The following is a 19,132-nucleotide window of genomic DNA, read 5'->3' as shown; positions in this document are numbered from 1 at the left end:
TCAATCGGACAATGTCGAGGACCAGACTTATGTATGAATGGGCTAAAAACTCAGAATTGACACAACGAATTGGGCCAAAATTCACAAGTCTATGGAGTGGAGCAATAGAGGAGGCCACCAGCCGAAATTGGGCTGGATTGGGCCAGCCCCAGGTTCGGCAGAACCTGGTGGTTCGGTTGAACTAATCCTGGCGCCGTTGGATGCAGGTTTTGGCGTGGACGTCTAGGATTGCATCCTAATGACGGTTGGAGGGCAGGGCACTTCGGACAATTCCCCTTCCACAACCGTCATACCTACCTCTATATAAGGAGCTCACTCTCTTCACTTCAACACACACCTCAAGCAAGAGCTCTCTTATTTCTCTCAAGTTTAGTTTAGTAGTATCTAGCTAGTGGAATAGAATTAGAATAGGAATCAGGAGTCCAGAAACCTTCGGAAGAGTTCGAGTATGGCTCTAGTAGCTTTCCTTTCCTCTTTTGTAAGCTTTGTACATTTATTAGAGTACTCTTCTAAATACATTTCTGGTATTGAAATACTTTCCGAGTATATGAGTACCTACTTTACATTATGTTCATGTTATACTGAATATACTGCTAGCTTATCTCGGAGATGCTTTAGTGCAGGTATAGTGTTTGCTTATGCAATTACTCTATGTCATGACGATGATATTAGAGTAGTATCTGGTAGTTTAGCGTGGTGTCTAGATTATGGGATATCATTATCCGGGGTTATATATTGCGGATGAGAGGTGGGCCGCTGATGGTGACAGCTCAGTACGGGTATTCCTCCGCGCCTATATATAATCCTAAGTTAATTTCCTAGGGAGGGTATTCCTCCGTATTTAGCCCCGGTTGGATGGTTATGATGGGCTGTCGTAAGGAACTCGGCAGTCAGGGGTGGCTTCTCGAAGTACCAGGAGGGCATCGGATAGAGGGTATTAGCTAGTATATCAGTTAACTAGAATATATGTATACTATGAATATTAGAAGTATAGGAATATATTCTCTTTCTATTTTCTTTCCAACTAGCTTAGATTATTTATTATGAGGATGAGTAGAAATGCTTGTGTGTCACTCTACCCTTGGATTATCTTAACCCCTGCTTAGAATATGATTATCACAAGTAATATATAAATTATTAGTTGAGTTCTCTCTACATGATCTTCCCACAAGATAAAATAAATACGATACGCTTGGAATACTCTCGGGTGAAATGCTACAATGGTATATCCGTGCGCTTGCGGATGAACTCTGTAACCATAAGATACCAGAAGTATTTCTGCGTCATTGCTGGGAATTATATTTCTAGTAATGTCGTTAAGAAATACCAACAGTCGCCACCTTTGAGTGGTTTGACGGGCACATCTCAGGCTGGAGTTGACTGGCAGGCTAAAGGCCCAGCAATGTCTCCAATATTCCTCTCTTGAGGCGTCAGATATTTCATTATGCTTGTTTGATGACTTGAATTATTCATTTCATCCCTCAATTATAATGGAAGGTCCGTAGAGCCTACGATACTAAGTCTGTGATTATACCCACTGCCTATCACAGCAAATCAGGACTGTCCAGGACCTGAATGTATGTAAATTTATTCATACATTAATTATGTATCCATTAGCTTATTGATTTCATATATTTTGTCCCATTTTTTTTTCAAATGACAGGCGATTTACATGAAGGACAACCTCACCCACGATGATTTCCTAAGGGCTATTCAAGAACAACTGATGGGATTCATCAACGAGCAGATTCTTGATCCCACAGAATAATTCTATTAGACGGAAAGCCTATTCATCAAGCCGGTCCTTCTTTTTCTGATTTGACAAAGTCGTAGTATATGACATAAACAATAATTACAAAGCCCGAAGGATTTGTAATACATGCATATATTTATATATGCATACATGCATTTACTTTTGTTTGTACTTATTTTGATAATATAATATATGTGTGTATATTTACTTAGGTGCAAACTCAAATTTTGTTAATATATGCATGTGGCCTATATTTACTTATGTGCATATATGTGTGTATTATATGTATTTATACATATGTATGCATATTGCATATATATGTGTAAAAACATATTACATATATGCACTTCTGTAAATATAGGCCATATTTACTTAATTAAGTGCATATTTATATATGTGTATACTATATATATAAATATTTATATATTACATATACGCACTTCTGTAAATATAGGCCATATTTACTTAATTAAGTGCACATTTATATATGTGTGTACTATATATATGTGTGCATATTTACTTTCCGAGGGTCGATGAATCCAGTATCGAAAACCCCCCGCCGTCGGGCCCTTTGAATCTCCATTCTACAACGATAAAAGGAAGTATATATTATATATGGTGTACTTATATACAAGGACCTAATTAATTAAAGGAAACGTAAAAAGAAATCTAACTGAACGATACTTACAAAGTCCAACAACTCATAATAGACACGTCGAGGGCGTCCAGCTGGTATAGTTCGTAGATACCCTTGAAATTGATCTAGAGAATATCTTCTCCTTGCAAGAAGTCCGTGTCCCTGATCCTCGCTCCGATCATCTCTCTACCGGTGGCGTTCATCTCCATGTACAGTTGATGGAATTTGTACATTTGTATCGGTAGGGACTGCAGCTACTCAGGCTTGACAAGCGGTTTACCGAGTTCGTACAAGTATTTCACTTCCGCCTTTTCGATTGGTGGATCTCGTAGCAACTGATCCGTAGTTAGCCCGGTGTTATTAATAAAATCTTGTATTCCAAATTCTTCACCGGTCACCAACGGCTCGATCTCCTGGTTTGGTTGCTCTCCAAGCTGAGGGACTAGTTTGGACTTTCCAGAAGATGCTTTCTTAAGTGTTCGCTCATAGTCCGATAGCTTTATGGCCTCCTTGGCAGGTGAAGACATACCCCTGAAGAAGTTCCTGACACTCGGGTCTATAAGAATCTTCTTTTCTGGACTTTGAGGCTTCAATTGTCTCCTGACTTCTGAAGCCACATAAGCGTCAAGCTCCTCTTGTGTGCAATCGTACCCCGGGTCCTTGTTTTTGGAGGCGTCAACTTTCGCCTTCTTCGTTGCCCTTGTGGGGGCAGGCAGTGGAGCTTGGGGGGCCCTTGACTTGGAAGGTGCCGGACGAGGAGCTTGCGGAGGAGTTGGTGTAGGAGCCTGAGGAGGAGTCGGTGCAGGAGCCTGAGGTGGAGACAGTGCTGGAGCATGAGGAGGAGACGGTGCAGGAGCCTGTGGAGGAGATGGCGGAGCCGGAGGAGATGGTGCACGAGACGCCGCTTGTCGCCCAAGGAGGATGATGTACCGCTTGCGCCATAGTATAGTGGCGTGGCTTGTGTCTCGTAGATGCGTCTCACCGTCTCCTCCAAGGTAGTCCAACTCGAGGTCCTCGTACGCGGCTTCCACCAACTCAACTTCGACCTTGGAGTATCCTGCTGGAATAAGCCTGCAGTGGTAAGTCCCTGAAGGGTCCGTTGGGATGGCCATGCCCGACGCCACCTTCACATGGTGAGAGGTTATTTATTATTAATCAATATATATAAGCAGCAACTTGCGGAATGGACAAGTCTAAAATCTATAAACTACGAGATTACCTTTATTGATAAGTTCTCAAAGGGAATATGCAGCTCACATGGTGTCCACCGAGTGATGACATTAACGGGGCAGGTGGTTTCGTCCTGTATTTGCATGGCGTCCATGCTCTGTGATCCTACCTGCCCCGTTGAGGCGCAGCTGCTACGATTGCCTGAAGGGCTGACCATTGCAGGAGGAATGTACGGCTGGGGATCTAGGGACCGATGTGTGGCCATGCGTTCATCCACCTTCCTTGCCACCTCCTCTTGCATGCTAAGCTCGTAGCTCGATACCCTGTACTCAAGATCTGCAATCTTCGCCTCGGTATCTCTCTTGCTCCTCATTCGACTCCTGTACGTGTGGATGTCCTCCTTGAATCCAATCTTCCAAGGAATCACCCCTTTCCCTCGTGTTTGTCCTGGATGCTTGGGAGTCTGCAGGGCGAGTGACAGCTCGTCCTTCTCTCTGTCGGGTCGGAACGTGCCCTGAGAAGAGGCTTCCACTGCGTCCGTTAGTCGACTTGCAGCCTCGCGTATCTGATCGCTGAAGACCAGGGAGCCATCAACTGGGTTGAGCGTTCCACCGTGAGCATAGTACCAGAACTTCGATTGATCCGGCCATTTAGCGGTGGCCGGTTCGATACCCCTCTCAAGCAAGCTTGCCTCCATCTCCTCCCACTTCGGCATCGCGATGCTATAGCTGCCTGACCCCAAGTGGTGATGGTACTTCTTCTTGGCGGTATTTTCTTTGTTTCTTTCCATCATCGCCTACCCTTGTTGACCTATCTTGTAAGCAACGAACTCGTCCCAGTGATCCCTTAGCTTCGGGAATGTGTTGAAGTTCGGTGTCTGCCCCTTCACGATATATTTCTGGTACAGATCTCCCTTGATGCTATGAAACTGTTCTGCCATTTTCTTTAGAGTTCACCTTTTCACTATGTTCTCTATACCCGCGGGAAGGGTGAATGTCTCGAGCATTGTGGTCCACAGCATCTCTTTCTCCGAATCTGGGACAAAGCTCTCATGATCTCCGCGTGCCCTTATTCTGCGCCAGTACACCGTACTGACAGACACGTTATCCTGCACAACCCAACCGTTGTGTCGTACGTAGTTCTTGGCTGCTTCTGCCGGGGCACTAGGTCGGCCGTCTTCGTCCACTTCCGTTATGATGTGTTGACCCTCTAGCTTCTTCGCGGCACCTTGTTGTCCGCGTGCCCTCTTCTGTCAGCGGAGGGTTGACTTCCACTAGCCTCCTCCTCCTCGTTCCCCTCCACATCCCTCTCCACGTTCCCCTCCTGGTTCCTCTCCGCATCCCTCTCCATGTTCCATTCCTCGTTCAAGTACTGGTTTGGATCCTCGTTCCCCTCTTCTTTGTTCCAGTACTGGCTGCTTCCCTCTGCGATTGTATCGTACAATATCTGTTCCTCATCGCAATCAGCCATCTGTTCATACAAGAAATATTTGCTAAGTCTATAGGTCATATTTGCTTTAACAATCATATATGCTAACAATCATATATGCTAAGTCTAAGTGTCGTATATTAGAACCCTAGATAATAATTAAAACTATACCAATCTTGTATTAAAACTCTAACAATCATATATGCTAAGCCTAAGTGTCGTATATTAGAACCCTAGATAATCATATATGCTAAGTCTAATTACAAATCTAATAATCTTATATTAAAACTCTAATAATCTTGTATTAAAACTCTAATAATCTTATATTAAAAATCTAATAGTCTTATATAATTAGTCCTATATTAAAAATCTAATAATCTTATATTAAAACTCTAACAATCACATATGCTAAGTCTAAGTGTCGTATATTAGAACTCCAATAATCATATATGCTAAGTCTAAGTGTCGTACATTAGAACCCTAGATAATCATATATGCTATGTCTAAGTGTCGTATATTAAATCTAATAGTCTTATATTATTAGTCCTATATTACAAATCTAATAATCTTATATTAAAACTCTAACAGTCATATATGCTAAGTCTAAGTGTCGTATATTAGAACTGAAATAATCATATATGCTAAGTCTAAGTGTCGTACATTAGAACCCTAGATAATCATATATGCTATGTCTAAGTGTCGTATATTAAATCTAATAGTCTTATATTATTAGTCCTATATTACAAATCTAATAATCTTATATTAAAACTCTAACAATCATATATGCTAAGTCTAAGTGTCATATATTAGAATTCAAATAATCATATATGCTACACATTAGAACCCTAGATAATCATATATGCTATGTCTAAGTGTCGTATATTAAATTTAATAGTCCTAATTATATTAAAAATCTAACAATCATATATTTACATCACTTGCCTGCGCGAATTCTGTCACACCCTAAAAATCCTAAATATATAAATTGTTGTTTAAATGGAATTATTAGAATTTATTTTAAAAGCCTAGAAGAGAAGATCTAATTTTAATTAATAAATTCCAACATAAAATGGGGCCAGTTAAAATTTCATTAAATACTTTGCTTAATTCTATAATTCCTAGATTTTTCTGGGATTTATTTGAGCTAAGGAAGTATTTTTAATAAATGGAATTGCATTTCATGAATAATTTAAATTGAAAAAGGTTTTTAAAAGTCTCTTTTGGCTTTGGGCCGAAAGTCGGCCCAAAACCTTCTCTCTCTCCCCGGCCCAAGTCGGCCCAGTCCGCAGCCGCGCGCGCTCGTGCGACCGTCGCTGACAGGTGGGTCCCGCCTGTCAGAGTCGTCGTCTTCCTCGCGTCGGCCGCCGCCCGAAACCCTAGCGTCGCGTCCGCCGCCGCCGCTTTCCAATTCGGCCGCGTCTTTCCCGATCCGGTGAAATCGTTTGAGGGGAAACAATCTTCGGGATCTCCTCTACCTTTTCTCTTTTGGAATCATCGTCTAAATCGCTTTGGAAGTTCGTGGATTCGAGGTCGAATCGGATCGGTCTCTTTCCTCCGAACCCCGAGGTTTCCTTCGCGTCGCCGGTCGCCGTGGGCCTCCGCCGCCGCCTCCTAGCCCCTTTAAAAGGATCCCCGGTGTCTCCTCTACCCGCCGCCACCCTCGCCTTCATCTCTCGTCGTCGGAAGCGCCCTAGCGCCGTGTGACCTCGAGCCGCCGTCGTCGCCGCTGCTCCAGCCGTGCTTCGCCGTCGCTCCAGTCGTCGTCGTCGCTCGGGGAGGTCTCCATCGTGGTCGCCGTCGCGTCGCCGTCCTCGTCCGCCTCTTCGCCGTCGCTATCAACCGCCGGAGCATCGTCGCCGCCGTCGACCCGATCTCCGCCGCCGCTTCTTCCTCGTCGCCGACGTCGTCCGTTGCTCTTCCGCCGCTTCTTTGGTCACCGGTGAGTTCGCCGTGCCGTCCGCTACCCGTGGGTGCCCTCCGTTCGCGCCGCCGCGCCGTCGTTCGCCGGCGAGCATGCGTGCCCGAGCCGCCGCCGGTGCTGACGTCATCGCTGACGTAGCCGCTGACGTCATCGTTGCCGTCTGTCGTAGACCGGTCGTGGACCGATCGATCTCGGCCGTCCGTTTTGGATAAGATCGATCTCGGCCGTTCGTTTCCGTGAACCGCCGCCGTGCGCCCGGTCCACCGAAAACCCTAGCCGCTGACACAATAAATCCCTTTTTCCTTTTCAAAAATAATTCATTATTGCGTCATAATTCAATTAAAATCAATATAACTGTTTTAATTCGATTTAATCTTTGAAAATTCATAACTAATTCATCTTAGCTTGGATTTAGTTGGTTCAAGTCTCTAAATTTTTCTAAAATTGAGATCTACATGTTAAAAATATCCACATGTACTGTTCATGCTTGTTTATGTGCTGTTCTGGTGATTTTGCTCTTTCCTGTTTAGATTCCGACGTTTCCGGAGAGTCTGTTTTTGCAGGAAAAGAATTTGAAGAATTCCAAGGCCAGCAAGGCAAGTCACACAGATCCCAAACAACCCTTTGAGCATGTTGATCCCGTTTAAAGCTATTGTTTTCATTCAACTATTGCATTTATTTTCGAATGTCATTGGGTGGAATTAACCTATTGTTTGTTATAGCCCTTTTGTTCTTGATTACTTTATTCCTTGATACCTTGGGTTATTTTAACTTGACTAGTTGGGCTTTATATATTGGTTCAGCTAGATATTAGATATGATTGCTTAGCCATGCTTAGAAACATTAGCACACTATTGGGATAACTTATGACTCACTATTATTTAATGATGGCTTAACGATAGCTCACGATGGTCAATCGTGATTGGTTAATTAATTAATGTGCCAATTAAAACCTGATAATGGTGGGTTGTGAGCACATGGTTTTGAGAGTAGTGCTCATGACAATCAAGGACCGGTTCACGAGTTTCGGTTGTGAAACATTAACCGTGCCAACCACAAGCCAGCGTGGGCAACGGCTTTACCTTTTGTATAGCATGGTTTATTGCGGGGCACCAGACTGAGAAGTGGCGGAGATAAGCCCACAGGCGTCGCTGGGGAGTCAATGCCTTGTTTATAAGGGGGTGATTATGATCCAGGAATGGTGCGTTGCGGTGGATTGTGTTATGCAAGGGGTATTGTCACAGCTCCTTTCCGAGGTACCGTGGTGGTATTGAGGCACATGGTGACATGATGTGGGGCTGTGTCTTGTGGGTACAGTGGTACACCTCTGATCAGAGTAAAACTATTCGAATAGCCGTGCCCGCGGTTATGGGCGGGTCTAACAATGTCTTTCGTGATTAGTCTCACACCTCTCATCTTAGTAAAAGATGCTATAACTGGTAATAATTTGTTTAGCTCCTGGTTTGGAATGGTATATTCCTGGTTTGGAGATAGATCTGTACAGCTGGGTATGGTTGTTCAGAAAGGTTGGGCCTATACAACAGGGTATGTTGTATAGCGTTGGATTAATATTGTTTAATTATTACTTAATTGTTTTATTAAATTCTGAAATGTTTATTAAATGCTGCTTTTGCAAATGGAACCCTATTATGCCATCCTTTGGTATCCTTGTGCACTTGCATATTTGCTGCGTGACTTGCTGAGTATGTCATATACTCACCTTGCAATCATTCATCAGAGGAAGAGTTCTACAATGATGCTGATGGTGTGGAGGATTAGGTGTAGCCCTGGTCAAGCTGCCTGTGGAGTGGAGCCGTCTGCGCCATTTATCTTATTTTCCGCTGCTTAGATCTTTATTGATTGAGAGGAACTATCTACCTCTGTAATGACATTTTATTCGCTTATTAATTAGAGTAATAATGGTACTCTATTATCAATTTGTTATTGTGTGCCTCGGCTGATTCCTGGACGAGGGTTTACACACATGTAAGCGTTTGGAATTTTGGATAGAAATTCCGGGCGTGACAAATTCCTTCGAGGGCTAGCTACCTCTCCGGCTTGAGGGACAACGACGACGACGTCTTTTCTGCAACATACAAGATAATGTATTAGTCTAAACGCAAAGTAACATATATAGTATTTCACGTAGTGTCGTATAAGGCGACCGTTTGCGTTTCATTCACATTCGTTCACGTTTCATTCACGTTTCGTTCACGTTCGTTAACGTTTCATTCACCTTTCGTTCAATTTCGTTAACGTTTCGTTCACGTTCGTTCACTTTCGTTTAGGTTTCATTCACGTTTCGTTCACGTTCGCGTTCTCGCTAAGTTCACATTTCATTCACGTTCACGTTCTCGTTAAGTTCACGTTTTGTTCACATACGTTCGTTCACGTTAACGTACGTTAAGTTCACATTTCGTTCACGTACGTTCGTTCGTTCACGTTCATTCATGTTCGCTCACGTTTCGTTCATGTGGCGGCAGCGGAGCGGTAGCGTGGCGGCGCAGCGTCGGTGTGGCGCGGCGGCGGGGCGTCGCGGCGGTGGCGTGTCCCGGCGGTGGCGTGGCGCGGCGGCGTGCCGAGGCGGGGGCGACGGCGTGGCAGTGGCGTCGGCATCGTCGACAGTGCCGGCGCGACGTCGTCGGCGGTGGCGGCCGCATCGAGGTCGGGGTCGGCATCGGCGGGAGGCGGAGTCGGGGTCGGCCGCGTCAACGTCGGCGGCGGCGTCGGCAACGAGGCGGCGGTAGTTTGGAGAGAGAGAGAGATCGAGGTCGAGAGAGAGAGGGAGGCGGCGGCGGCTCTCACCCTAGAGATGCGGCGGCGGCAGAGGCGACGGAGGAAGCGACGACGACGCCCGCGAGACGACGGCGAGATACGACGGCGGCGTCGGCGCGGGGATGCCTTAGGCAGTGGCGGCGAAGGAGAAGCCGAGATCAGGGAAAAACCTTCTAAGTGTTGATGGAGAAGACGGGGGCGCGCATCGGGAATATATATACCCGTAGATCTTTAGTCCTAGTTGGTGAGAACAACAGGGACTAAAGATATTTTCCCGCTATTTCCAAATTCTTTTTAAACCCGGTTAGGGTTGACAACCGGGACTATAGACAATAGCACTGAATATTGAATTTCATTAAATACGTGTTTCTAAAATAGTAAATAATGCATTAAAATTATTTAAAGTCGAAAAATTAATGACAATTACTTCGAAAAATTATTGTTGTCTGTAGTAAATTAAGTAGATAATACGTAATAAGCAAATATATGATTTAAACTTGTTAAAAATTCTAATAATCATATATAATTAGCATATGCATATTTAAAATTGTTAAAAATTCTAATTAACATATGTAAATACCACATCCATGATTTAAACTTAATAAAAAATCTAATAATCATATATAATTAGCATATGCATGATTTAAAATTGTTAAAAACTCTAATTAACACATGTAAATGCCACATGCATGATTTAAAACTTTTAAAAATTCTAATTATCGCATATAACTAGCATATGCATGATTTAAAATTGTTAAAAATTCTAATAATCATACATAATTAACATATGCCATACAACAATTGATTTATATGGATAATCAGTACATCCAAAATAGTTTACATCGTGTACATAATAATTACGGCAATACATTGGAGGTGACGGTTGACCGCACGTACTTTCTCCTCACTACTGTTCCCTCCTTGTGATCGCTACGTGAGTAAGGGGTGTCTTCATTTGATAGGAGGATGCTAGGGTCAATCGTCACCATGAAAGGGGGTTTCCCATCCAACTGATCGTAATCCTCGTCAGTCTTGTCCTCAAATCCGACGATTTTTCTTTTGCCTAGCAGAACCACGTGGCGCTTCGGCTCGTCAAGCCCTTTGCCCTTCTTTCCTTTGCTAGACATGTCCTTCATGTAAAAGACTTGCGTTACATCATTGGCAAGGACAAAAGGTTCGTCCGAGTATCCAACCTTGTTAAGGTCAACCGTTGTCATCCCACTGTCATCAATCGTTACGCCTCAACCAGTCAACCTAACCCATTGGCACAAGAACAGAGGGACCTTGAGAGGACCATAGTCAAGTTCCCATATGTCCTCGATGGCACCGTAATACGTGCCAGTTGTTCCATCGTGTCCCATGGCATCGATACAAACAGCGCTGTTTTGGTTCGTGCTCTTCATGTCTTGGGCTCTCGTGTAGAATGTGTACCCATTGATCTCATTTCCTTGGAATGTCGCGATCGAGCCAGATGGTCCCCTCACTAGGAAGGCCAGTTGTTGGTTAATCGTCTCGTTACCCATGAGATGTTGTCATAGCCACGCGGGAAAAGTATCAATGTGATGCCGTGTAATCCATGCATCGGACTTACCGATGTTTCTGGCGTGAACTAGAGCCAAGTGCTCCTCGATGTAAGGAGCCACCAATGAAGATTGTTGCATAACCGTGAAATGGGCTTTACGGAATAAATTATTGTCTACCGTCATTATTGCTTTCCTTCCGAGAGTCCCCTTTCCCCATAGTCTCCCTTCATGGCGTGATTCAGGTACCCCGATTGGGCGAAGGTCTTCAATAAATTCTACGCAGAATTCGATGACCTCCTCTGTTCCATACCCCTTGGCGATGCTTGCCTCTGGACGAGCACGGTTACGAACATACTTCTTCAGAACGCCCATGTACCTCTCGAAAGGAAACATGTATTGAAAGCAGATGCGTCATTATATTCAAAAATGAAGGTGGAAATATCAACTCAAAACTGACAACACATTGCACCACATCATTCTGAAGGGCTTCTAATCTATTCGGATCGATGACCTTCTGCGAAATTGCGTTCATGAAAGCACATAACTTTGTTATTATTGCCCGGACATTGTCTGGAAGGATACCCCTTCTTACAACTAGTAGCAGTTGTGTCATCAACACGTGACAGTCATGACACTTTAGGTTTGTGAACTTATTCTCCTTCGTGCTTACTATTCGCTTTATATTCGTGGAGTATCCAGACGGTACCTTTATGCTCTCCAAGCATTCAAACATACTTTCCTTCTCTGCCTTGCTAAGAGTGTAGCTGGCTGGACTCAAGTAATAGCTTCCTTTCTCCTTTGGTTCCGGGTGAAAGTCGCCAAGTTGTTCCATATGCTTCAGATCATTACGTGCTTCCAGTGTATCTTTCGACTTTCCATATACACCTAGGAAGCCAAGAAGGTTTACGCAAAGGTTCTTAGTGAGGTGCATCACGTCGATTGCATGGCGGACATCCAAGAATTCCCAATTGGGTAACTCCCAAAATATAAAGTTCTTTTTCCACATCGCCGCGTGACCATCTTCGCTCTCTATAGGCTGGCTTCCAGGCCCCTTTCCAAACACTACTTTAAGATCTTTAACCATAGCAAACACTGTTTTCCCGCTGCGATGTTTAGGCTTCGTACGGTGGTCCGCCTTATGTTCAAAGTGCTTGCCTTTCTTCCGTACCAGGTGGTTTGCAACAAGGAATCGACGATGACCCATGTACACAAACTTCCTACAGTGCTTAAGATACGTACTTTTTGTTTCATCCATACAGTGAGTGCAAGCCTTATACCCCTTGTTGGACTACCCGGAAAGGTTGCTAAGTGTAGGCCAATCGTTGATGGTTACGAATAGCAGCACTCATAGGTTTAACTCCTCCTGTTTGTCCTCGTCCCACACGGGGACACCTTCCTTTTTCCACAACAGTTTAAGATCTTCAACCAGTGGTCTTAGGTACACATCGATGTCGTTATCAGGTTGCTTGGGGCCTTGAATAATAATCAGCATCATTATGTACTTCCTCTTCATGCATAGCTAAGGGGGGAGGTTGTAGATACACATCATAACGGACCAAGTGCTATGGCTGCTGCTCATCTCTCCAAAAGTATTCATGCCATCCGTACTTAAACCAAACTGTATGTTTCGTGCGTCCTTTCCAAAGTCTTTAAATTTTCTGTCGATGTTTCGCCACTGCGAACCATCAGCGGGGTGTCTCAGTATCCCGTCCTGTTGACGTTCTTCAGCGTGCCATCGCATCATTCTAGCATTCCCCTTGTTCCTGAACAAACACCTTAGCCGTGGTATTATAGGGAAATACCACATCACCTTAGTAGAAATTCTCTTCTTTGTTGGCTGTCCATCAACTTCACCTAGATCCTCTCGTCTAATCTTGTATCGTAGTGCTTTTCAAACAGTGCATGCTTCTAGGTTTTCGTACTCCTCACCACGATATAGAATACAATCATTCGGACAAGCGTGAATCTTCTGAACTTCCAGTCCTAGAGGGTAGACTATCTTCTTAGCCTCGTACGTTGTCTCGGGCAATTTGTTTCCCTCCGGAAGAATGTTCTTGACGAGTTTCAATAAATCACCAAATTCCTTGTCACTAACACCATTTTTTGCCTTCCATTGCAAGAACTCCAGAGTAGTATCCAACTTTTTGTGCCCCTGCTCACAACCTGGATACAACGACGTTCTGTGGTCCTCTAACATCCGCTCCAATTTATGGGCCTCCTTTTCACTTTCATCGTTCTCCTTTGCATCCTGCAATATCTGACCAATATTGTAATACCCTGAAATTAAAAATAAAATAACATGTTTGGAATTGGGCCGAATCAATTTGGGCCACGTCGCAGTAGTCCAGCCCACCTCCCCCACCTAATACCCTAGGGAGAGGCGACTCCCACCTTCCCAGCCGACGCCGCCACACCTCCCCCTCGGCACCTATGGAACTCACGTCTCCCCTATTAACCCTACTCCATGGATCTCCAAGAACCATAGCCCTAATCAAGAATCTGATTGGAAAAACAGATCGAGGAAGAGGAGACGAGCAGGAAGAGTGGTGGGTTGGTTTTCCCATCATATTCTCTCAAGTTCTCCAAAGAGGCTTAACTCTCCTGTGCAGAGGTTATAGGTTGTTTTAGGGTTGTAATTCGTCGTTATTGGAGGGTTAGAGGATGGGATTAGGTGTTGTGTTTTGGATTAGTGTTTCTGGGCGCTGTCAGCTTTGCTGTGTCTCTGTATTTCGCCAATTAGAGGATCAAAATGATTTTTGCTGCGAAAGTTTATAACTAGGAAATTGTAGAGTTTTTCCTTAGCTTTCCATATTGGTAAAGTACACTTTGATTGGGCGAGTAGAACTCCAGATATGGCTGTTTTAAGTGTGGCAGTCTGAATTCTTGGGCAGATTCTGAATCTTGTCTTGATTTGCAGTTTAGGGCATCTAAATGGCAGAATAAAAATATGGGTTCTACACGAAAGTTGTAGGTCTCATTCTGTAGATTCCCAAAATGTATTTATTTGCAGTCATATCATTTTTATTTTTCGAGATATAAAGGTTTGAAGCAACAGTACTGTTTATAGTCCAAGCGGCGTTCCTTGTTTTTGCGTTTTGAGGTGTTGAGGCCGTAGATGCATGTTATTTACTGTTCTATATGCATATTTGAGTGTGTTTTCTGAGGCTTTGTTTGTGATTAGGTGGTGGTCCTTCAGATCGTGTATGATACCAACCCTTCATTAGAGGCAAGTGAATGTAGCTGTGGTTTGCTACGGTTTTATCATGTTATTTTTTCCAACCTCCACCTTAACACTTTAATACCTACAATCACTATAATTCCATATGTGCAAATGATTATTTTATGTATCTTGCTCTGAGCTCTCTCCGCTCGGCTGTCACATCCTGATTTTCGTTTCAGGATTTATAAATTATTTAATAAATCATTAATAGAATTTATATTAAATGTTCTTTAATTTACAAGTGAAGTTAAATGTGGGAAATAAAATTTCCTAAATATAAAGCATGGATGGATTTAATTTTTATTAAATTCTCCATGATTAAGTCAACTCTCTGAAATATTCTCGGATCTTTCGGAGCTCAATTCCTAAATGATACAAAGAACAGTTCAGTAATTATTTGATCATTAATGATCTAATTATTTTTGTTAAGAGCTTTTCTTGTTTAAAAATCCTTAAATTATAAATTGTTGTTTAAAAGGAATTATTAGAAATAATTTTAAAAGCCTAGAAGAGAAGATCTAATTTTAATTTGTTAAATCTCAATATAAAATTGGGCCAGATAAAATTTCATTAAATACTTTGCTTAATTCTATAATTCCTAGATTTTTCTGGGATTTATTTGAGCTAAGGAAGTATTTTTAATAAATGAAATTGCATTTAAAAAATAATTTAAATTGAAAAAGGTTTTAAAAAGTCTTCTTTTGGCTTTGGGCCGAAAGCCGGCCCAAAACCCTCTCTCTCTTTCCCTCGGCCCAGTCCGGCCCAGTCCGCAGCCGCGCGCGCGCGTTCGGTCGCTGACAGGTGGGGCCCGCTTGTCGGATCCATCGTCTTCGTCAAGCCGCCGCCGCCCGAAACCCTAGCGCAAGCCGCCGCCGTCTTCTTCCAAATTCGGCCGATCCTTTCCTTCTCCGGCCGAATCTTTTGAGGGGAAATAATCTCCTCGATCTCCTCTTCCTTTTCTCTTATAGAAACTCCGGTCAATTTCCTTTGGAAATAGGCGGATTCGAGTTTGATTCGGATTCGTTTTTCCCCAACCTTTCCTTCTCGTCGCCGGCAGCCGTGGGCCTCCGTCGCCGCTCGCTAGCCCCTTTAAAAGGATCCCCGAGCTCTCCTCTACCCATCGCCTCCCTCGCCTTCGCCCGCCGTCGTGTGTAGCGCCCTAGCCCCGTGAGCTTTTGCGCCGCCGTCGCCGCCGCCGCTCCAGCCGTGCGCCGCCGCCGTTCCAGCCGTCGCCGTCGCTCGGGAAGGTCGCCGTCGTGGTCGCCGTCGCGTCGCCGTCCTCGTCCGCCCCTTCGCCGCCGCCGAAGACCGCCGGAGCACCGTCGCCGCCGTCGACCCGAAGGTTGCCGCCGCTTCTTCCTCGTCGCCGGCGCCGTCCGTTGCTCCTCCGCCGTTGCTTTGGTCATCGGTGAGTTCGTCGCGCCGCGCTCTACGTCCTGGTGCTCTCCGTTTGCGCCGCCGCGCCGTCGTTCGCCGGTGAGCTTGCGCCGCCCGAGCCGCCGCCGGTGCTGACGTCATCGCTGACGTCATCGTCGCCCTCTCCCGTGAGCCGGTCGTGGACCGATCGATCTCGGCCGTCCGTTTTGGATAGGGTTGATCTCGGCCGTTCGTTCCCGTGAACCGCTGCCGTGCACCCGGTCCACCGCAAACCCTAGCCGCTGACGCAATAATCCTTCTTTTCCTTTTCAAAATTAATTCATTATTGCGTCATAATTCAATTAAAATCCATATAAAGGTTTTAATCCGATTTAATCTTTAAAAATTCATAACTAATTCATTTGAACTCAGTTTAATGTGGTTCAAGTTGCAAAAGTTGTATAAAATAAAGATCTACATATTAAAATTGTCCATAAATTGAATTAAATTTATTTAATTCTTTTTAAATGGGCTTTAAATAGATTTAATCTTGTAAAATTCATAATAAATTCATTTGAAGTCAGAATGAGGCCGTTCAAGTCTCATAATTCATCTAAAAATATGATCTACATGTTTGTTTACTTTATATGTACTGTTTATTTGGTTTTTATTAGTCTTTTTCCCCGTTTTGCGTGATAGCTTGTCGTTTCCGTCGTTGCGAAGGTTCGCGAGTGCGCCGGAAGTGTTCAAGAAGATTAATTGAAGACCGATTATTGCAAGGCAAGTCACACAGATCCTAAACACAATCCTTTGAGCATGTTGATCCTATATTTAAATTCTCTATTTATTTCAACTGTGCATTTATTTTCGAATGTCACTGGGTGGTGTGAACCTATTCCTTTGTTATGGCCTGTTTGCATTGATTACTTTATTCCTTGATACCTTGGGTTATTATAACTTGACTAGTTGAGCTATATATATTGGTTCAGCTAGATATTAGATATGATTGCTTAGCCATGCTTAGAAACATTAGCACACAATTGGGATAACTAATGTTTCACTATCACTTATGGTTATATTTAATGGTAGCTCACGATGGTCAATCGTGATTGGTTAATTAATTACTTGCCAACTAAAACTTGATAATGGTGGGTTGTGAGCACATGGTTTTGAGAGTCGTGCTCATGACAATTAAGGACCGGTTCGCGAGCTACTATTGTGAAACATTAACCGTGCCAACCACAAGCCAGCGTGGGCAACGGCTTTACCTTTTGTATAGCATGATTCATTGCGGAGCACCAGACTGAGAAGTGGCGGAGATAAGCCCACGGGGGTCGCTGGGGAGTCCATGCCTCTGGTTTTTGAGGGGGTGATTATGATCCAGGAATGGTGCACTGTGGTGAGTTGTGTTATGCAGAGGGTATTGTCACAGCCTCTATTCGGGTACTTTCCAGTATCGCGACGCATGGTAGACATGATGTTGAGGCTGTGTCTTGTGGGTACAGTGGTACACCTCTGGCCAGAGTAAAACTATTCGAATAGCCGTGCCCGCGGTTATGGGCGAGTTGAGCAATGTTTTTCGTGATTAGTCCCACACCTCTCACAATAAGTATTGATGTTATAACTGGTAATAATTTGCTTAGCTCCTGGTTTGGAGTTAGATCTGTACAGCCGGGTATGGTTGTTCAGGATGGTTGGGCCTGTACAGCATGGGTATGCTGTTCAGTGTTGATTAAAATTTCTGATTAATTACTCCACTGTTTTACTTCTCTTAAATGTTTTGCTAAATGCTGCTTTTGCAAATGAGCCAATATTATGCCATCCTTTGGTATCCTTGTGCACTTGCATATTTACTGTGTGGCTTGCTGAGTATGTCATATGCTCACCTTGCAATAATCAATCAACCTCAGTTGAAGAAAAAGGATCCAGAAGGAGAAGACGTTTGGCTTATACCCAAGTTGAGCTGCCTGTGGGAGTGGAGCCGGAGCTTCGCTAGATTTTATTTTCCGCTGCAGTTTTCTTCATGATGAGGACTAAGTGCCTCATAAGTAAGTATTTATCGTTTTAGTTAATTTGATGAATCTGTATATTAAATTGTCAGTTTGTGTACCTCGGCTGATTCCTGGACGAGGATTTTATGCACAAATAAGTTCGGAAATTACTAGTGAATTTCCGGGCGTGACATCGGCTAACTATGGTTAATGTGGTATGCTTTTAGTGAGAGTAATTATTATATGTGATATCATTGGAAGGATTTATGGCTGTGTTATCTTTCCTCTATTATTGTATTGCATTGCATTTCATTCGAAGTTATGTCGTGAACCTATGGTCGCGACCGTACCGGTACAGCATCGTGTATTGTCGTAACACGATGCAGCTTCACACCTTGTTGGGTGTGAAGGCAGGAATATTATTGCATTTGCATTGCATTGCACTTTAGCATTTTGGGGTATGGAAGTTATATACTCTATTGAGTTCATGAGAGGGCTTCTTTCTCCTGAGGTCTTTGCAGATCTGGTTTATCCTCCTTACTCTTGAACCTATGAACACTAGATGTTTGCCTTTATATTTAATGTTATGTTCCTTTGTTTTCTTATAAATATAATTTAATGATTTGGTAGGTTAAATAACTTGATAAAATAATTCTCTTGCTGAGATTTATTCTCACACCCCTACAGTGTTTTCAGGTGCTTAAAGTGACATGCTCGCTTGGGGAAAACGGGAGTAGAAGCACAGCTGCATTCCACACTGCCACCCTAATTTTTAAAGTTGTCATGATTTTTATAATAAAGGAATTGTACCCTTGTTAAGTTGCACTAGATGAATCTGAGAGTTGAAATTAGTTTATTTCATCCCTGAATGTTCCTTTCTCCTTTTTTTTTGTAGATGGCTACTTGCAATGCTATACTTATATTTGACGCTTCCGCAATGCTTATGTTTTAGAGGAGTTGCTGTCGAAATTTCTCCTTCTTTGTTAAATGTATGTCTATTTAGTAGCATCCCGATGTCTTTGTAGTTTCTGGGGTGTTACAAAGATCATCCGCAGCATTGTTATCGCCAGCATCCCTGTCCACCTCGCCCGTTTGATTTCCTTCAAATCCAGCGTACTGAGCCCAGTCGGGAATGTTCTCGTCCTCCACTTCATCTTCTTCTATTTCAACCCCTTGCTCACCGTGGGATGTCCAACAATTATAGCTTGGCATGAACCCTGACTCAAACAGGTGAAAATGAATAGTCCAGGATGCAGAATACTCCTTCTGGTTCTTACACTTATTGCATGGACAACAAATAAAAATGAATAGTCCTGGATGCAGAATACTCCTTCTAGTTCTTACACTTATTGCATGGA

At 43.6% G+C, this 19,132-nt stretch overlaps 1 long non-coding RNA gene across 1 annotated transcript; it reads left to right on the top strand.

Annotated features, from left to right (window-relative positions):
* Positions 1 to 17,697: 17,697 nt before the first annotated feature.
* On the top strand, positions 17,698 to 18,782 carry LOC136353902 (uncharacterized). Its single transcript, XR_010737413.1, has 2 exons — positions 17,698 to 17,831; positions 18,462 to 18,782. It is a non-coding gene; the product is annotated as an uncharacterized lncRNA (long non-coding RNA).
* Positions 18,783 to 19,132: the final 350 nt, after the last annotated feature.

This window comes from Oryza sativa, chromosome 11 (assembly GCF_034140825.1).
Source record: "Oryza sativa Japonica Group chromosome 11, ASM3414082v1".
Taxonomy (NCBI): Eukaryota; Viridiplantae; Streptophyta; class Magnoliopsida; order Poales; family Poaceae; genus Oryza; species Oryza sativa.
Note: the sequence above shows the minus strand (reverse complement) of the source record. Positions and strands in the feature narration are given on the sequence as shown.